The following is a 16,789-nucleotide window of genomic DNA, read 5'->3' as shown; positions in this document are numbered from 1 at the left end:
TTTGCATACAGGCATGACTGCTCAAACAGAGTGATTACCTAATTAATGATTACACAAAGTTACTATTAACAGGTGAACCCTCCACGTCTGCATATAATGACATTGAACAGAGTATGCATGGTAAGTGTCCTATACTCTTCATTACACAATGCACAGTAGTGTACTCCAGTATCTGAGTAGTAATGTTTGTCTTTTAGCTTTTTCCTGGTAAGGGATTGCCACAGCGGAACTCCGGTCCCCTAATGATTGGCAGTAGATTTTTTATGAAATGCCAAGGTGCCAGCTCGACGCCCAACCTTCAACGAAGGCATGCCCACTTACACACGCATGTCTTTCAAATGCTACCCAACTGTGGGGAGGACATGCAGACTCCACACAGAAGGCTCTCCCAAGCCAAGCCGAGAATCGACCGGGAGAACCTCTTGCTGTGAGGTAACAACGCTACCGCTGTACCACCGCGGCATTAGTATCTGAATGGTAATGTATTCAATTAATTCTCTACAGGTCAGCAGCAAAAACAAACAGTTCCACTATACTGACAAATTTAGAGTACATCAGCAGCAGAATGACTGATGAAGATGATAAGAGCAGATATATTTATGAGACATCCTGAGGAAAATGACACATAGTAACCAAGTTTAAGGCCAGGATCTCACACCCAACAACATGTTAGTAACTCTGCAGAAAGTGGCACCACATCACAAAGTCAAATACATGGTTACATTACACTACAGGTTGTACAGGGAGAAAACCCATGCACCTCTACACCAGTATCTCCAAACTCACAGGAACACTTTCTGGATCATAGCAGTAGCTCACAAGTAACAGTGTCCACAGTGACACATTTCCAAGGGGGTGCACAGTGCAGGCATATGTCACTGTTACCTGATGAAACATGTAAACATTTGGCTGCCCAGCAGCAGCAAATGTGCTGTGGCATTATTCAAGCTTAGTTCATTGCCACAGAGAGTCAGCTAAAAATGGTCAGAGTTCTCCAGGGACCTCTAGCACTATATGGAAATGGCAGAGAATAGTAATAATGCCATGATCACAATGATCTGTAGTATGGTGGCAGAGCAAGCATGCATGTCTGCCTCCATTTGTATACTAGTGAGGACTCAACAGTCTCAAGTAGGAGTCAGTATTGGGAAGGGAAGTAGACGGAGTAGTATCCTGACATATAGTAGCATATCCCATTGCACTACAAGTGCCTCTCAAGAAAAGTGAAAATAGTAAGGAGAGCAAACAGAAGGGAATTTATGCAGGCCATGTCAGTATTCATCTACACATAGATGAACATCTTGTTTGAGATCCTGGTCCTGCAGCAAAGTGGGGTCAGTGTCTACAAGACAATCTACATCAAGTAGATTATGGCATAGCAGCATGTCTCTATCCAGCTCACATGACAGCCCTTCCTCAAGATCATAAACATCTTCACCTACCCTATCCTTAGGAGATATTGTGTGTGACATGTTTGACCTTGACCTACTGTGATTTAGGTTAGACATTTCAGGTACATACAATTTAACTTCTACACAAATATGTCTATCTAACTTGAAAGGCAAAGAGTTAAGAAAACAATACCACAAAATACATGAGTGTAGAATGTAACCCATTATTACGACACTTCCCATCTGCATGCATTTTATTTCAGTAATGGTAGTGCTTACAATTAAAGGAAATATCTGGAAAGAAAGGTGTATGTCATAACAGGGTCTATATCACAATGTTGAACTTACAAAAGTTCGATTGTTGTAATATCGAACACTCATGTCCAAAACGTAACAAAACCGAAAGCACAGAACAGCAATTTTTTTCCCCAGGGAATAAAATCGCTGTCCTGTGACAAAAAAAAAAAAAAGTAACCTTAAACTTAAACTGAAGTGGGGGGCTTTGTCCTCCCCTCACCCCCCCCCCCCACTTAAATATACCAATTCCGAGATCGCACCACAGTGGAGGAAATGACAAAGCCCCGAAAACGGCCCACCAATTTTTTCCCCTGGGAAAAAAGTTGATGTGCCTTGGTTTCGCTATTTTCCACTTTTGGACATTAGGGTTCGATATTACAATGTTCAAACTTGTTTTAGTTCGACGCTGTAATATAGACCTATCATAACATTTAGACTGCATTGATTTACACTATTAATGGGTGATCCATTATCAAGAGTTTCAATTCAGCAATCTTACAGATGAAAATTATTCAGAACATAAAATGAATACTACACACTATTAAAAGAAATACTCCTTAACAAATAATAAATAATTACATGTGTATCCTGCCATCTGCACTAGCACTGTTGTCACTCCATCCTCAGCACTGCCCAAATGATGATTTATATTTCTGAGGATACAACTTGTGTATGACAAAATGAAATAATCTGATATGCAGTACCTTAAGAAAGAAAAGTAAATTACTTTGAATATGTAATAGTTAAAACTGAGAAAACACTGCATAATACTAAAAAGCATGTGATACAGTGTCCATTCAAGTGTAAGGTATGTTCTCAATTAAGTGCATGTTAAATTTAAGTCAAATACTGAAATAACACTTTTTATTAAATGTACATCTTATGAGATTCAGGATGTGCATACCTAAGTACACTACCAAAGCAGAACTTCTTATACAAATCAGTTAAAAATGTAAATATTCCATATATGAATCCTTATGACATCACTGAATAAGTATCAGTGAGCACTCAGGCATGTCTTTTGCAAATAGTAATATGAGTAAACATCCTGCATGCAGTAGCTGGGTCAAATTGCAGGGGTCTCCTTGACTCGTCCATTCATCTGAATCTGCTTTTCAACACACCAAACACTCTTCTGATGACAATATATGTCTGTGACAGGACTGTATTAAAATTGTCTTCAGCAGCTCTACTTGGATTTTCTCACTGGTGATATGAGCTATGGCTCCAGTAGATATCCATCACCACCTGGAAAAAAAGGAGAGAGAGAGAGAGAGACATAAGGGGGGAGAGAGATAAAACAAAGAGAATATAGTTTAGTATTAAGCAATACATTTACCATGAATAATTACTTAAATGCAAAAAAAAATTATACTTACCAAGATGATGATCACTGGACATCTTACCATGCAAGAAGCGGCTGTAGAGTAAGCTAGTTTGCCACATATGGGAATCATATGCACTGCCAGTATACTATGCAGACATGTTGGTGATGCAACCCCATGAATCACACATTAGTTGGCAGTTGATGGAATGGTAGTGCTTCTTATTGCAGTAGCATTCTCCAATGGACCATATGGGACCTTAATTGTAACATGGGTGCAATCTATCACACCAAGCACCTCTGGGAAATGTGCCACCTCATACAGCATGCATAGTCTGGGCTCTGTCCAGAGGTGACACTGGGACATATATGCACTGATCCACATATGACAAGACTACATCTGGGAACTGCTGAAGTATCCTCAAAGAAGTCTGTGAGAAACCCAGTGTGTCCCCAGTCTGTCTCTGTATGGTTCCTATGGCAAGTACAGTGCGGGCTATACATATATTAGTATCCACAGGGATATGAAGACAAAGCATCTCCCACAAAACCATATGGAGACCTCTCATGCTCACTAATCTATCAAGTATTTCTGGATTATCAAAATTACGATGAGTCATTCTCTGCCTATATCTACACCTTCTTGGTCAGCTAGCACTGCTAGAAAAAGAAGTTATGTACTTACCATAATGTTCCATGTGAGTTGTTCATCTCACCTTCATTCTTACAGACGGGTTTGAAGCCGATCCTCAGCTCAGAGACGGCCTACTACAAAGCACGAGGTCTTCAGATAGCTCGAGGCCAAGTCCCTACCCATGATGCACCTAGAGTTATCTCAGATCTTGTTTGCTGCATATAATAATATCATATGACATTCCATCACTTTATAAGAGAAAGCTATGGAAGGGTTGAGCAACCAGGAAGAATCCAGCATCTTGGTCTTCGAAAACCCCTGAAGGAGGTAGGAGGGCAGGAAGTAAGAATGAAGGCGAAATGAACAACTCACATGGAACGTTATGGTAAGTACATAACTTCTTTATGTGAAGTTGTTCTATCTCACCCTTCATTCTTACAGATTGGTAGCATCCCAAGCACCATCTATCTTGGGTGGCTCACAGGTGCACGTTTTTCAGGACAGTAGACCCAAAGGAGGCCCTATCAACTTTGTAATGAGTGATAAAGGTATGAGATCTTGACCAAGTGGCTGCTGCACAAATGTTATCTATAGGAAGTCTGGCAGAAAAGGCAGAGGATGTAGACACTGCTCTGGTAGAATGAGCCTTAATTTTTTGTTGTAAGGGCATATTAGCAGCTGAATAAGCAAATGTGATACAATTGGATAACCACTTAGGCAGAGTTGTTTTGGCCATTGGCATACCTTTTCTGGAATCTGAAAAGAACACAAAACGTTCAGATTTCCTAAAGTCTTTTGTTCTATCCAAGTAAAATCTGAGCTGTCTATGAACATCGAGTTTGTGCAGCATGTATTCTAAGTTGTTGGAGTGATTGAGGAATAATACTGGCAAATCAATAATTTGATTAAGGTTAACTTCAGTACAGACTTTAGGCAAAAAGGAGGGATTAGTTCGTAGTGAGACTCTGTCAGCATGGAAAATCAAATAAGGAGATTTAATGGACAAGGCTTGAAGCTCTGACACTCTGCAGGCAGAAGTGACAGCTACTGAAAAGACTGTCTTCCATGACAAATATAAAGCTGGTTCGAATTGAGGGAGAATAGTGTGGAAAGCATAAAATTTAGATTCCATGGGGTATACAGAGATTTCACAGGTGGTCTGAGATGAAAGGTCCCTTTGAGAAAGGCTTTGGATAGTTTGTGTGACATTATCCTTCAAATCCAAGCAGGAAATTAGAGACAGCAGCAAGTTGAACATGAACTGTTGCTGCCGCAGCTCCTTTGTTGAAAATTACGGTCAAGAACTCTAGTATAGAAGCCATAAAGGCTAGGTAGGGATCAATGTTGTTTTGAGAGGCCCATATAGAAAATTTTTTCCATTTGCTAAGGTACAGGTAGAGGATTTATGAGAGGATAATAGAATTTGCTGCATCTCATTAGAGAAGTTATGGAACCTGGCTTTGATGGGAATTGGAGAAACCAAGCTGTCAGCTTCAGGGACTGAAGAGAGGGATGAAGTTCCACCGACGAGTGCATCAGAAGATCTGGAACTGGGTCCAGAATCCATGGGTCCTCCAACTGATGAAGTTGAAGGAAGGGGAACCAAATCTGATGAGGCCAATGAGGGGCTATTAAAATGATGGTCCTTCCCAGGGCTTTTGCTTTCTGTAGTACATTGGGTATCAAAGGAATTGGTAGGAATGCATAGAGGAGACCCGGAGGCTAAAATCGTGTACGAGTCCGTCCCTTGGGGCTTCTCCCAGAGGGGGAATCAGGGCAAAGTAGCTTCTGCATTTCATGTTCATGTGGTTGGCAAAAAGGTCGCAGCAAGGCTGGCCTCACCTGCGGAATATACTGTCCGCTATTTCTTTCTTGAGGGACCACTCATGAGGCAACAAAATTGCTCTGCTCAGCTTGTCTGCTATCATGTTGGATTTCCCCGGGATGTGCATTGCTAACAGAAAGCGCCGGGTGGATGTAGCCCATTACCACACTCTTAGGGCCTTACAACAAAGGGGGTAGGACCTGGTTCCTCATTGTTTGTTCAAGTACCAGACCACTGACATGTTGTCTGTCTGAATCATAATTGTATCCAGAGGAAGAGAGTCCTGGAAGTACTGCAACACTAAAGGTACTGCTCTCATCTCTAGGACATTGATATGCAGATGTGTCGCTTGATTGGTCCATGTGTCTTGGGCTGTTCTTCCCTGAAAATGCCCCCCTCACCCTATCAGGGAAGCGTCTGTGGTCACTTTGGCCACTAGTGGGGGTAGAACAAAAGGACGACCTATTGTGACATGAAGAGAGGTCAACCACCACTGGAGATTCTTTTTGCATGTGTTCGTGATCATTATAAGATGAGACATTGGGAGCTCTTGGTAAGACCATTGAGTTAACAACAGCCATTGCAAAATCCATATGTGCATGCGACCCAATGGTATGGCTAATATTGCAGCTGCCATCATGCTTAACAATTTTAGTACTTCTGATGCTGGAGCCTTGTTTTTGGCTATGATATTGTGGACATGCTGACAGAGTAGTAAGACTCTTTCTGCTAGAAGTCTCAGAGTGGTGGTGGTGGTGTTCAATTCTGCTCCAATAAAAACGGATGTCGCAATGTCGACAAGGCAGATTTTCCTGAGTTTATTGTAATGCCCAGTTGACTGTAGAGTGAAAGAGTGGTGTCCCTGGCTTGTATGAGTTGATGCCTCATGGTGGCAGTGAGGAGCCAATCGTCTAGTTATAGAAACACCTGGAATCCTAAACATCTCAGATGAGCCGTGACCACTGCCATGCATTTGGTGAACACTCTGGAGGCTGTAGTGAGACCAAAGGGCAGGGCTCGAAACTGGTAATGATTGGCTCCCAGCTGGAAGTGCAGATGATCCCTGGATGGTCTGGTCATTTTTATGTGGTAGTACACATCCTGGAGATCTATCGAGCAAATCCAATTGTCTTTCCCTAAAAAGGGAAGTATCGACTGAAGCGTGACCATCCGGAACTTCTCTTTCTTGACAGATCTGTTTAGTCTGCTAAGGTCCAATATAGGTCTCCAGTCCCCTGTCTTTTTTGGAATTAAAAAGAATCTTGAGTAGGTTCCAGATCCTATCTGGTCTGCTGGGACTGGTTGGATGACTCTTTTTGTTAGCAACAATCGGACCTCTATTGTTGCCTGTTCCCTGTAACTGGGTGGAACGTCCGGGATTTTCCCTGTCAATGGAGGGGTGTGGCGAAAGGACTGAAATATCCTCTGGAAATGATACTTTGTACCCAGTTGTTGTTTGTTATTTTGAACCAAGCACCTGGATACAAAGATAAGTGACCCCCAACTGCCTCCAGAGAAGGGCAGTTGGGCCTGCTTTCAGAAGCGCTGGTAGGGCTTCCCAAAGAACTGGTCTCTGTTGCCCTGGTTTTGTGGACCCCCTCTGCCACGAGGGTGGCATCTTCCATTATTGCCTCCTCCTCTGCCCCTAGAGGGGGGTTCACCACGTGTCCTGAAAGGCTCCTTGGGCTTTGCAGATCCACATCTTTCCTCCCCTTTGACCCTTGGGGTAGGGTCTGGTAGGGGTGGAAAAACGGACTCCAACGGCAGACAGAGTCTTTCCTTGTTGCTCACACCTGATCAAAGTTTCCTTAATCTTGGGCTCAAAAAGGGACTCGCCATCAAAAGGGGTATTTACAAAGGATGACTTGAAGGGCTCTGCGAAGGAACACAAATGCATCCAGGAGTGTCTCCTAAGAGCAATTCCTGTATCTGCTGCCCTGCTTGTTCCATCAGCTGCATATGAATTGAGGCGCATGGATGAGTTTACTATGGAGTTGAGGGTAGCAAGCTGGGAGGCAACCTTATCTGAAGCTCCTGCAGCTACTGTACCTTGAAGAGTATCTCCGATCTTTTTTAGGAGATCTCTTTGCAGTCTAGTAAAATGAGTTAGATAGTTGAGCGAACACAGTGCAAAAGTTGCCGAACTGTAAGTGCACTTCCCATATCTATCCATGATCCTAGAATCTCTGTTAGGAGGATGGACAGAGGAGGAAGTTTCTGAAATTTACTTTTTGGTGGCTGCCGCCACCACTATGGCATCAACTGGCACACCCTTAGTAAGAAAGGATTTGTCCTGGGGGGCAGAAATAAATTTATTAGGCCTCCTATAGACAGGCTCCATGGTGTCCAGAGACTCCCACGCCCTTCGTGAGAACAGCTGCATAAGCTCATCGAAGGGCAGAGACACCCAAGAGGTGGAGGGGTGAGACCCGAAAGCCTTCAGGAGAACCAACTCATCTTCAGTAGGGTTGGTGGACTGCCAGTCACCCCTCTGCCTAAGGATTTCTAATATCTCAGCAAATGAGATATCCTCAATGGGGGACCGTGGGGACCGTTCTGATTCATCTAAGTCGGTATCGGATGTGAGTGACTCCTGTGGGGAGTCTAAATGCTTCCTCTTACAGATTCTCGTCCTAGGAACCTCATCAGTGGGGGCTTCTGATAAGGTCTCGGAAGAGCAGGGGCCACCCAATGGGGCTTCCTGAGGCTCTGGGTCTCTATGCTTGGCAAGGATCTGTAAAGAAAAAGCAGACACAGGCGCTTTTGGGGAGGAGGTAGCCGGAACTGAAGTCGAAGATGTCTTAGGAGACATAACTCTTCTCATGGCTTCAAAGGCACCTCTGCTCCGATGAGAAGGGACCAAAGGATTCGAGGAAACCATTGATACCCCCGGCATCGGGACAGTGGGCTCCAAGCCAGAGGTAGGAGCCAAGCTCATCCGAACTAAAGCCCCAAGAGGCAGAGTCGGAACTGACAAGTTGGTTTGACTATACTCCCCGGACCCGACCAGAGAGGATTGGCTCTTAGATTCCTCGATCGGCGGAGAGGATGTCAGAGTAAACTGAGCCAAAGACACTGGAGTAGGCGTCGGCTCCATAGGCTCAACGATCAAGTCCGACTCCTCTGGCTCTGAAGGACCGGTATGGCTCGGAGGAGGAAGAGTAGTAGATGGTAAAAGGGTCTTCGGTTCCGAAGCCATATGGGTCGGACCCGATAAGAATTTAGCAAAGGCCAATGCCTGTAAAAGCTTCTGCACCACATGATCCACATCCAAATCAGAAAGGCTAATCGAAGACCAAGATGAGTGGATAGAAGGAGGTACAGATTGCAGGAGTGGAGACTTTGGCACTTCGGATACCGGTTCCAAAACCGGGGACCAGCTCGAAAGGACAAGACGGTCGGCTCCGAGGTCTGTGGAACCGATGTCGAAGACTTTTTTGATTTCTTTACCTCAGAAGCAGAAGCCTTAGAAGACTTTGAGGATTTGCTGGACCCGTCCTGGTCGCTCAAAGCTTCTTCAAAGGAAGGTTTAACTAAACCTCTGTCGATTAACTTTCTCTTTCCCTCCTGGAGAACCCTATAAGAGAAAGAATGACAGATGGAGCAGCTTTCCTAGATATGCAATGCTCCCAAACAATAAACACAATTCACATGACTGTCAGTGACAGACATTTTCTGGCCGCATTTAGGACATTTCTTAAACCCTGATTTAGGGTGTTTGTCTTTATCATGGTCAGCCATACTGTAACACACAATGTCAATAGGGTGCTGTATAAACTAGACACACCCAAACAAGAAATATCAAACATGCCCTTTTAAAACTAAGGGCTAAAATAGTAATCAGCACACACACACACACACACACACACACACATGCACACACACACACACATGCACACAAAGCTATTTATCTAAACTCTAAAGAGTAGTATATCAAAGTTGTGACAGAAAGTCACTATATAGAGGCACACAACTACTATTACACACACTATTATCTAAGGTCTAAGACAAATTATTTAAAGCTGTGACAGAAAGTCACTATTCAGACTCTAAAGACTAAATATAAGAAGCTGTCTAAATATAACAAGCTGTCTAAATATAGCAAGCTGTAAGCACACAACTAGAATCTAAAGTTCTAATAAAGATTTAACAAGGCCTAAAATAAAACGAGGCCAACAGAGCTAAATACTAGTTTAAGAAAAAGGCACACCAAGGGAAGGAAACAAAAAGCTATAAAAGCTTATCTAAGTATCTAAAGATATTATTCAGAAAATTTTTATCAATAATATATTTTCAAGAAAATAAGGTTTTTAAAGGCCCGAGCTAGCGAGAACCTCCGATCTATTGCAGTGGCAAACTAGATCTGGGGTAACTCTAGGTGCATCATGGGATAGGGACTTGGCCTCGAGCGATCTGAAGACCTCAAGCTTTGTAGTAGGCCTGACACGGAGCCGAAGCCATCTGTAAGAATGAATGGCGAGATAGAACTTCACAAAATCGATTTTGACTTGGCCAAGACAAGCAGCTCACACTGGGAAATAGCAATGCTACCAGCAAGAGCAAGCATGTTTTCCAGTTACAAAGTAGATAGCAAAGGTGCAATTCCACAATTTATAACGAATCTGTGCACTGCGCATACATGTTAAAATATGACTATGAATCACAAAGGCAGGAGAAGGATTTATTAGCATATGAAGACTTACATAATTTTTCATTAGTATCTCATTATTATTTGTCCATTTTCTTAGGTTTATTCACAGCCATTGCGTGTTAGAGTAAATGGCCTCTATGAATTGCATCTTTGCTGTGTAAATGCATGAGCAGCACCAACTGACTTTATGCATTTGCATAATGACTATGAATACCACCCCTTGTCTTTGACTCTTGAGTTAAGACGTTGGGAAGGTATGAGAGGTCCAGTGGGTTGTACTGTATGGTTCACAGAGCATTCAGCTGGAATACACTTCTCTGACATTATGTATTTGTTTATTTATTTGATCACAACGAAACATTTGAATGTATAGAGTTATACAAGGGTCTACTTCAGAACAATGAAAATGCAAACTCTCAAATGATCACATAAGCGAATAATCAGAAACTCGAAAATGGTATTTTAGGATCGCAGTACAGTGAAGATCAGAATATTTGCCCTTTCCTCACTATAGCACGATCTTGGAGTAGGAATATATATGGGGGGGGGGGGAGCAGCCCCCCACAATACCAGTTTCAAGTTTCTGATTATTCGCACATGTTAGCGTTCAAGAGTTTGCGTTTTCGGTATTCTGACATAGACCCTTATACAAGGGGCTGTAATTGATGGTTGTGTGTCTTTGCATGTGTGTATATAAATACTAGGTTCCTGTATTTCAAAGTAGTTATGGTGTAAAGGAAGCAATCAGCTGTAGTAAAAAGGAGCATCATCATATGAACCATGTTCAAAGCTGCTTCAACAAAGTATTAGTTTAAGGTTGTGCACACTTAGGCAACCAGCATATTGTACATTTTTTTATTTTTTTCCCCTAACAAATTTGTTTTTCAAATATATTGTACAGGTTATAGGTCACATTAAAGGTGGGAAAAGTTTTGAAATGATTTATTGTGGTCTCATTTTTTTTATATCACAAAAACCTGGCATTTTAACAGGGGTGTGTAAACTTTTAATATTCACTGTAGTAGATTAGCAGTATGGTGGCAGTCATGAAATATGACACTGTCAAAATACACACTGATCCACAAGATCTGTTCAAGAGAATTGAAAGGGAGCATTATCCAATTCAGACTGTTGAGGAAGTACTGATGGCTATTTCAAGCCTTTCATTCCCAATGCTTGATGCAAACAAAGGGTTTGGCAGTTCATGCTGGATGAACCAATTTCCAAACATTGCACTTTCAATACACATTTGGGTCATTATAGATTCTTAGAGCTAACTTTTGGAAATGTATCTGCTCCTAAAGTGGCCTTGTGGGAAACAGCAGCTATAATTGAAGGACTAAGATAGAGTTTAACTTAACAAATGGCATTCTAATCTGGGGTGCTATACATTGTAACAGAAACAATAGATGACTGACAGAATTGTTAGACAGACTGAGATGTCAGGCTTTTAAATTCAAGAGAAACAAATGACAGATATGTGTCATTCTTTGAAATACACTGGACATGTATTAGCTGTTAAGTGGTCTGCCAGATGCTGGCATGCTTACAGCTATTGTGAATATATAGAAACCTACTGACAGATAATCTCATATGACATTCTTAGGTGTGGTGCAGCATGTACGAAAATTCATTCCTTACATGTTAGTAATCACAATACTGTTAAACAGTTACCGAAGTACAAAACAGTGTGTTGTTAGCCAGCAGATCAGGGAAAGAGTTTTCAGTTACTGAAATGTCTAGTAACAACACTGTCAAATATTGTTTTGTAACACTACCTAGGCCTTTGTACGTTTATGATAGTCAACAAGGGATATGTGCAGTTTTGTTACAAGAGAATAAACCTTTTGGTATATGCATCCAGGGTACAAACAGATACTCTGACAACACATTACTCACAATTAGAAAATGAAATGATAGCTAAAGTCTTTGGCCACCAGATATTTCATGATTATGTTTACTGCAACAGCCTATCATTGGCATCAGGCCACAAAAGTCTTCAAATCATTTTAAAATATCATTATATACATTTCCAGTACATCTGCAGAGGACACTGTTATTACAACAGAAAGTTAAGTTGCATGTACAGTGCAAAGCGGACAAGGTTATGCACATTGCAGGTACTCTAAACAAGGCATATCTGAACGAGTGCAAAGATATTTAACAGAAAGATTTGGAAGTTCTGTGGATTGTATCATTACTCATGACAGCTAAGAAAGTACAATTACCAAATGAGTACATTAGAATTATGCTTAGCTATGTGATCTAGACAGCATTTCCTGATGGCATGAAACCACTTTGTATGTTATCAGACTGTAGACCGGATTCATAAAGGTTACAACAAAATGTACACTATATGTATACTTAGTATAATCTATATGAGTGAATAGGAAGCACTTCGTGAGAGAGATGTTCTTGAATAAAGAAAGTGTACACATGGTGTACACTTTATGGTAATCTTTATGAATCTGGCCTTATATTTCTACTTAGTGATGACCAGTCATGTCGAAGGATTGCTATTTAAAGGTGACAAAGTGGTAATTCCTACTCTGTTGCATGATAGCATGTTAGCAAAATTTACAAAATTTTACCTTGACATAGCAAATTGCAAGGGAAGAGCATGTCATATCACATACTGGCTAATCATGTTTGTTCAGGTATAACAGTCAATACAACACTGTAGAATTTGTGGTATATTTAAAAATTAGAACCAGAAGGAAGAACTCTTATACCATGAGATTTCCTTCATTACCTGGGATGAAACTAAGAACAGACTTCTCCTTGGACTCAGAAATAGGCCTAACACAACCACAGATTCTCTCAAGCAGGTAGAGCTCATAGCAAAATGCAGCCCAAGCCTCATTACAAATTAAAAAGATGAAAATTCACAGTTCAGGTTGAAGCTAATTATTAAACCTGCTCAAGCTAGGAATGGTACCTGTTGTGAAAGAAGAGAACTCAAAGTTTTGGCTAGGCTCGAGATGAGAAAAACTGACAAGTAGGGAGGATGCATGCACCTCAGTGAACTCACATGTACTAAGGCATGAGAAGACAGGAAAAGCGCCATGATATTTTTAAAGGGGCCAGTGCAATGACTACATCTATTTTTGGCCATAAATGGCTGGAAAATGGAGTACAGAACAGTAGGTAAAAGCAACAGCAAGTAGAGAATAATACACAAGGGAAACAAGGAGTGTGAGGTTAGGTGTGGGAAGATAGAGAGTACAACTTTTATTGTGGAGCAGGTACCCATCTCCTTGAAGAAGGGAAGCTGGGAAAGGATGTAAGGGAAGGTGAAGGTATGGTAAAACATTGAGGGTCAGTAGCAGGCGCAAATGTGAAAACAACACAAAGGCTAATCGGGTAAGTGCTGACACACTAAGGATGGGGGAAGAGAATGGATTCAGCGACATGCAAATAACAGGAAGACATGGGTGATGGGGAGGACTGGACACCAAATACTATTCAAATGTAATATGGATGAATGGATGGGTAACCACAAATTCACCAATGGTTTAGCATCCTTGCCCCTCATGGATAGGGGCAACATGTATATGTACTTCTCATCTCTGGGTTATTCATATTTAAAATATAAGGATAAAAATTTCATAGAAATGTATGGCTAGGCTTCTAAAGATCCTTACAGATCAATAGCCTTAAAGTAGCTATGAACCTATGAAGAGGGGAGTTGTCTGGCTCACAAGTGAGGGGAACATTGGAATGAGTATTATGGTGAGTATGGCTTTCTGTATCATACTGCCTGTGAATACCCAAGGGGAGGTCAGAAAGCACTCTGACCATTCTCCCAAATGGTTCTGCCTGAGATGGTGGTGGCATCGGCAGGCAGTGATGTAACTCTACAAGCTGCAAGAGTTGCCTTTTAAAGTGGATGATGCAAGGTTCAAGTCAACAATCTAGCACATCTCCACCACCTCCACCAAGTCCCTACTTATGAAGAATTCCTGCTCACTGGGAGTGGCACTGACAGCAACAATGGTGCTCCATCAGAGGTAAGTGAGGTGGCAACTTAACTGTTTCAAATTACAAATTAAGAAGGCAAAAATTCACACCACAGGTTGCAGCTACTTAGCAATCCTGCTCATGCAAGGAATGGTGTCTGTTGTGAAAGAGGAGAAGTCATTGTTTTGTTTAGGATCGAGATGGGAAAAATTAGCAAGTAGACAGGATGCATGCACCCCAGTGTATGCATGTGCACTGAAGTATAAGAAGGCAGGAAAAGCACCATGCTATTTTAAAGGGAGCCCTGCAATGACTAAATCTATTTTTTTGGCCAGAAAATGGCTGGAAACTGGAGTATAAGATTGTAGGTAAAAATGGCAGCAAGCAGAGGATGATACACAAGGAAACAGGTAGAGCAAGGATGAGTGCAAGAAAATGTGGGGAGGGTACAACTTTTTTGTGGAGCAGGTGCCTAATTCCTTGAAGAATGGAAGCTAGGAATAGATGTAAGGGAAGGTGAAGTTATGTTAAAAGGCTGAGTGTCAGTAGCACAGGCAAATGTACAAACATAACACAGACAAAGATTAACAGGGTAAGTGCTGAGACACTGAGGCTGGGGAAGACAATGGATTCACAGACACCCAAACAAAAGAAGGACATTAGTGATGGAGAGTATTAGACAACAAATACTATTCAAATGCAATATGGATGAATGGAGAGGCAGCCACAAAGTCACTACTCCCTCATGGATAGGGACAACATGAAAATGTTATGCTCATCTCTGGGTTACTCATACTTAAAATATAAGGGCTAAAAACTTAATGGGAATGTATGACTAGGCTTCTAAAGATCCACCCATATCAATAGCCCAGAAAGTACCTATGAACCAATGAACAGGGGAGAGGACTGACACACAACTGAGGGGAACATTGAGATGAGGATTAGTGTGGGTACAGCTTTCTGTATCACACTGCCTGTGCCATACTCAAGAAAGGTCAGACAGCACTCTGAACATTGTCCCAAATGGCTCTTCCTGAGGTGGTGATGATAGGGGCAGCCAGTGATGTAACTCTACAAGCTGCAAGAGTTGCTTTTCTAGGTGGATGATGCAGACTTCAAGTCAACAATTTAACATATCCCCCACCACCTCCACCAACTCCCTGCTTATGAAGAATTCCTGTTCATTGGGAGTGCCACTGATATGAGCAATGGTGCTCCATCAAATGTAAGTGAGTTGGCCACTTGGTTGTTTCTCACTGCAGCCATGAATAAAGCAGCTCAAAATTCTGGTTGGGATAATGCAGGAGCTGGCGGGGCCTGCTGGGGGACTGCAGACTGTAACTGTACCATCTGTACTGATGTAGCACCTGCTGCACAAAACAGAGAAAGAAATGGAGAGAAATAAGATAGAACATAATTTAAAAAGAAAGGAAAACAACAATAGAAAGTAGGGGGGAGAGACAGAAAACATTTGCATAGCAACTATAATTAATATATAAAATATATGTAACAAATTACATCATACAACTGTACTGGTGCAGCTGTATAAAGCGATAATTTGACTAACTACATGAATGCATACTATAAATGCTACATGAACAGGATGAATACAAATAGCAGTACTTACATATGTGGCTGCAGCTATAAAAATTGTGGGAAGGACTTGTGATCTGCCTATACAGTGCTGGCAACAATACGATGAGTTCGTGCCCACCTGCTTTTTGATACCTAACCTGCTTTCTAACACTAATTAAACTGGAAGGGTCACACACAAACAACCTGAATAACTGTACTGATTATGCTCTGAATAGCACAAATACTGCACTACAAACACACTGTATATCTTAACAAAGACACTCTTGCTTGCTCATAGTGATACATGTATGCTGCTGGCAGATAATTAATGCAGTAATATACACTTTAAGACAATTACAATTATAGAAAGACATGTAAGAAATTTGCATGTCTGCACCTAGAAAGTCTCTCCATTCTCTTCTGAGCAGAAGACTATTCTCCTGTATGGCCTCTGAAGGTGATAAACAAAAAATGCTATTCAAACATGCCTACAAAACATACATTTGCTATACAGAAACATAATGCCTGTGTGAACTGGGCAGATACTTAGATTACATCTCAATTGCTCTTACTCTGACCCATTCTTCCCACCAGTTAAGAAAGGAAGATTGAGTTCCTGCAGTCCCTAAAATGGTGCCTGCACTACTCACCAAAGCACTGACTTTGCCAGTGGCATCAGACACTGTTCTGGTAAGACTGCCAGGCATCCACTTTATACAGGGGACCATCATATGACTCCCCAGTCAGGTATTCCCAGTTGTTCTTATGCACACGACAAAGGAAAATCTTAAGACTCCTTACTGTACCACTGGTGTGACCTGTCACATTCACTGCCATTAGAACCCATGGCCATTCAACAAGTTTCATTACACAGAACTACAACAGACCTCTCAAAGTCATGCCCATTGACTTCTTCTGCATGTGTCACATACAGTAGAGCAGCTGTGTATCCATAATGTAACATGGAAAATGCTGGCATGTCAGGGAGGTAGAAAGATGCCAACAATGGCATCAAATGTGTATAGTATAGGAATCATGCCTAACTATGAGAGCAGATTTTTTCTTTACCACCTCCACTGGCCACAAAAGTAATATATGTTGCAAGATGTCCTTGTTGGGGAAAATGACCTGC

General features: G+C 41.7%; 1 long non-coding RNA gene across 1 annotated transcript in view; it reads right to left on the bottom strand.

The window, feature by feature from the left end:
* Positions 1 to 2,524: 2,524 nt before the first annotated feature.
* Positions 2,525 to 16,789, bottom strand: part of LOC122813313 — a 376,648-nt gene continuing 362,383 nt past the window's right edge. Inside the window, exon 3 of the long non-coding RNA XR_006366659.1 lies at positions 2,525 to 2,936. This is a non-coding gene — a long non-coding RNA (uncharacterized LOC122813313). The remainder of the gene's footprint in view (positions 2,937 to 16,789) is intronic.

The sequence above is a fragment of the Protopterus annectens genome, chromosome 10.part0, assembly GCF_019279795.1.
Source record: "Protopterus annectens isolate FY-2018-M chromosome 10.part0, PAN1.0, whole genome shotgun sequence".
Lineage (NCBI taxonomy): Eukaryota > Metazoa > Chordata > Ceratodontiformes > Protopteridae > Protopterus > Protopterus annectens.
Note: the sequence above shows the minus strand (reverse complement) of the source record. Positions and strands in the feature narration are given on the sequence as shown.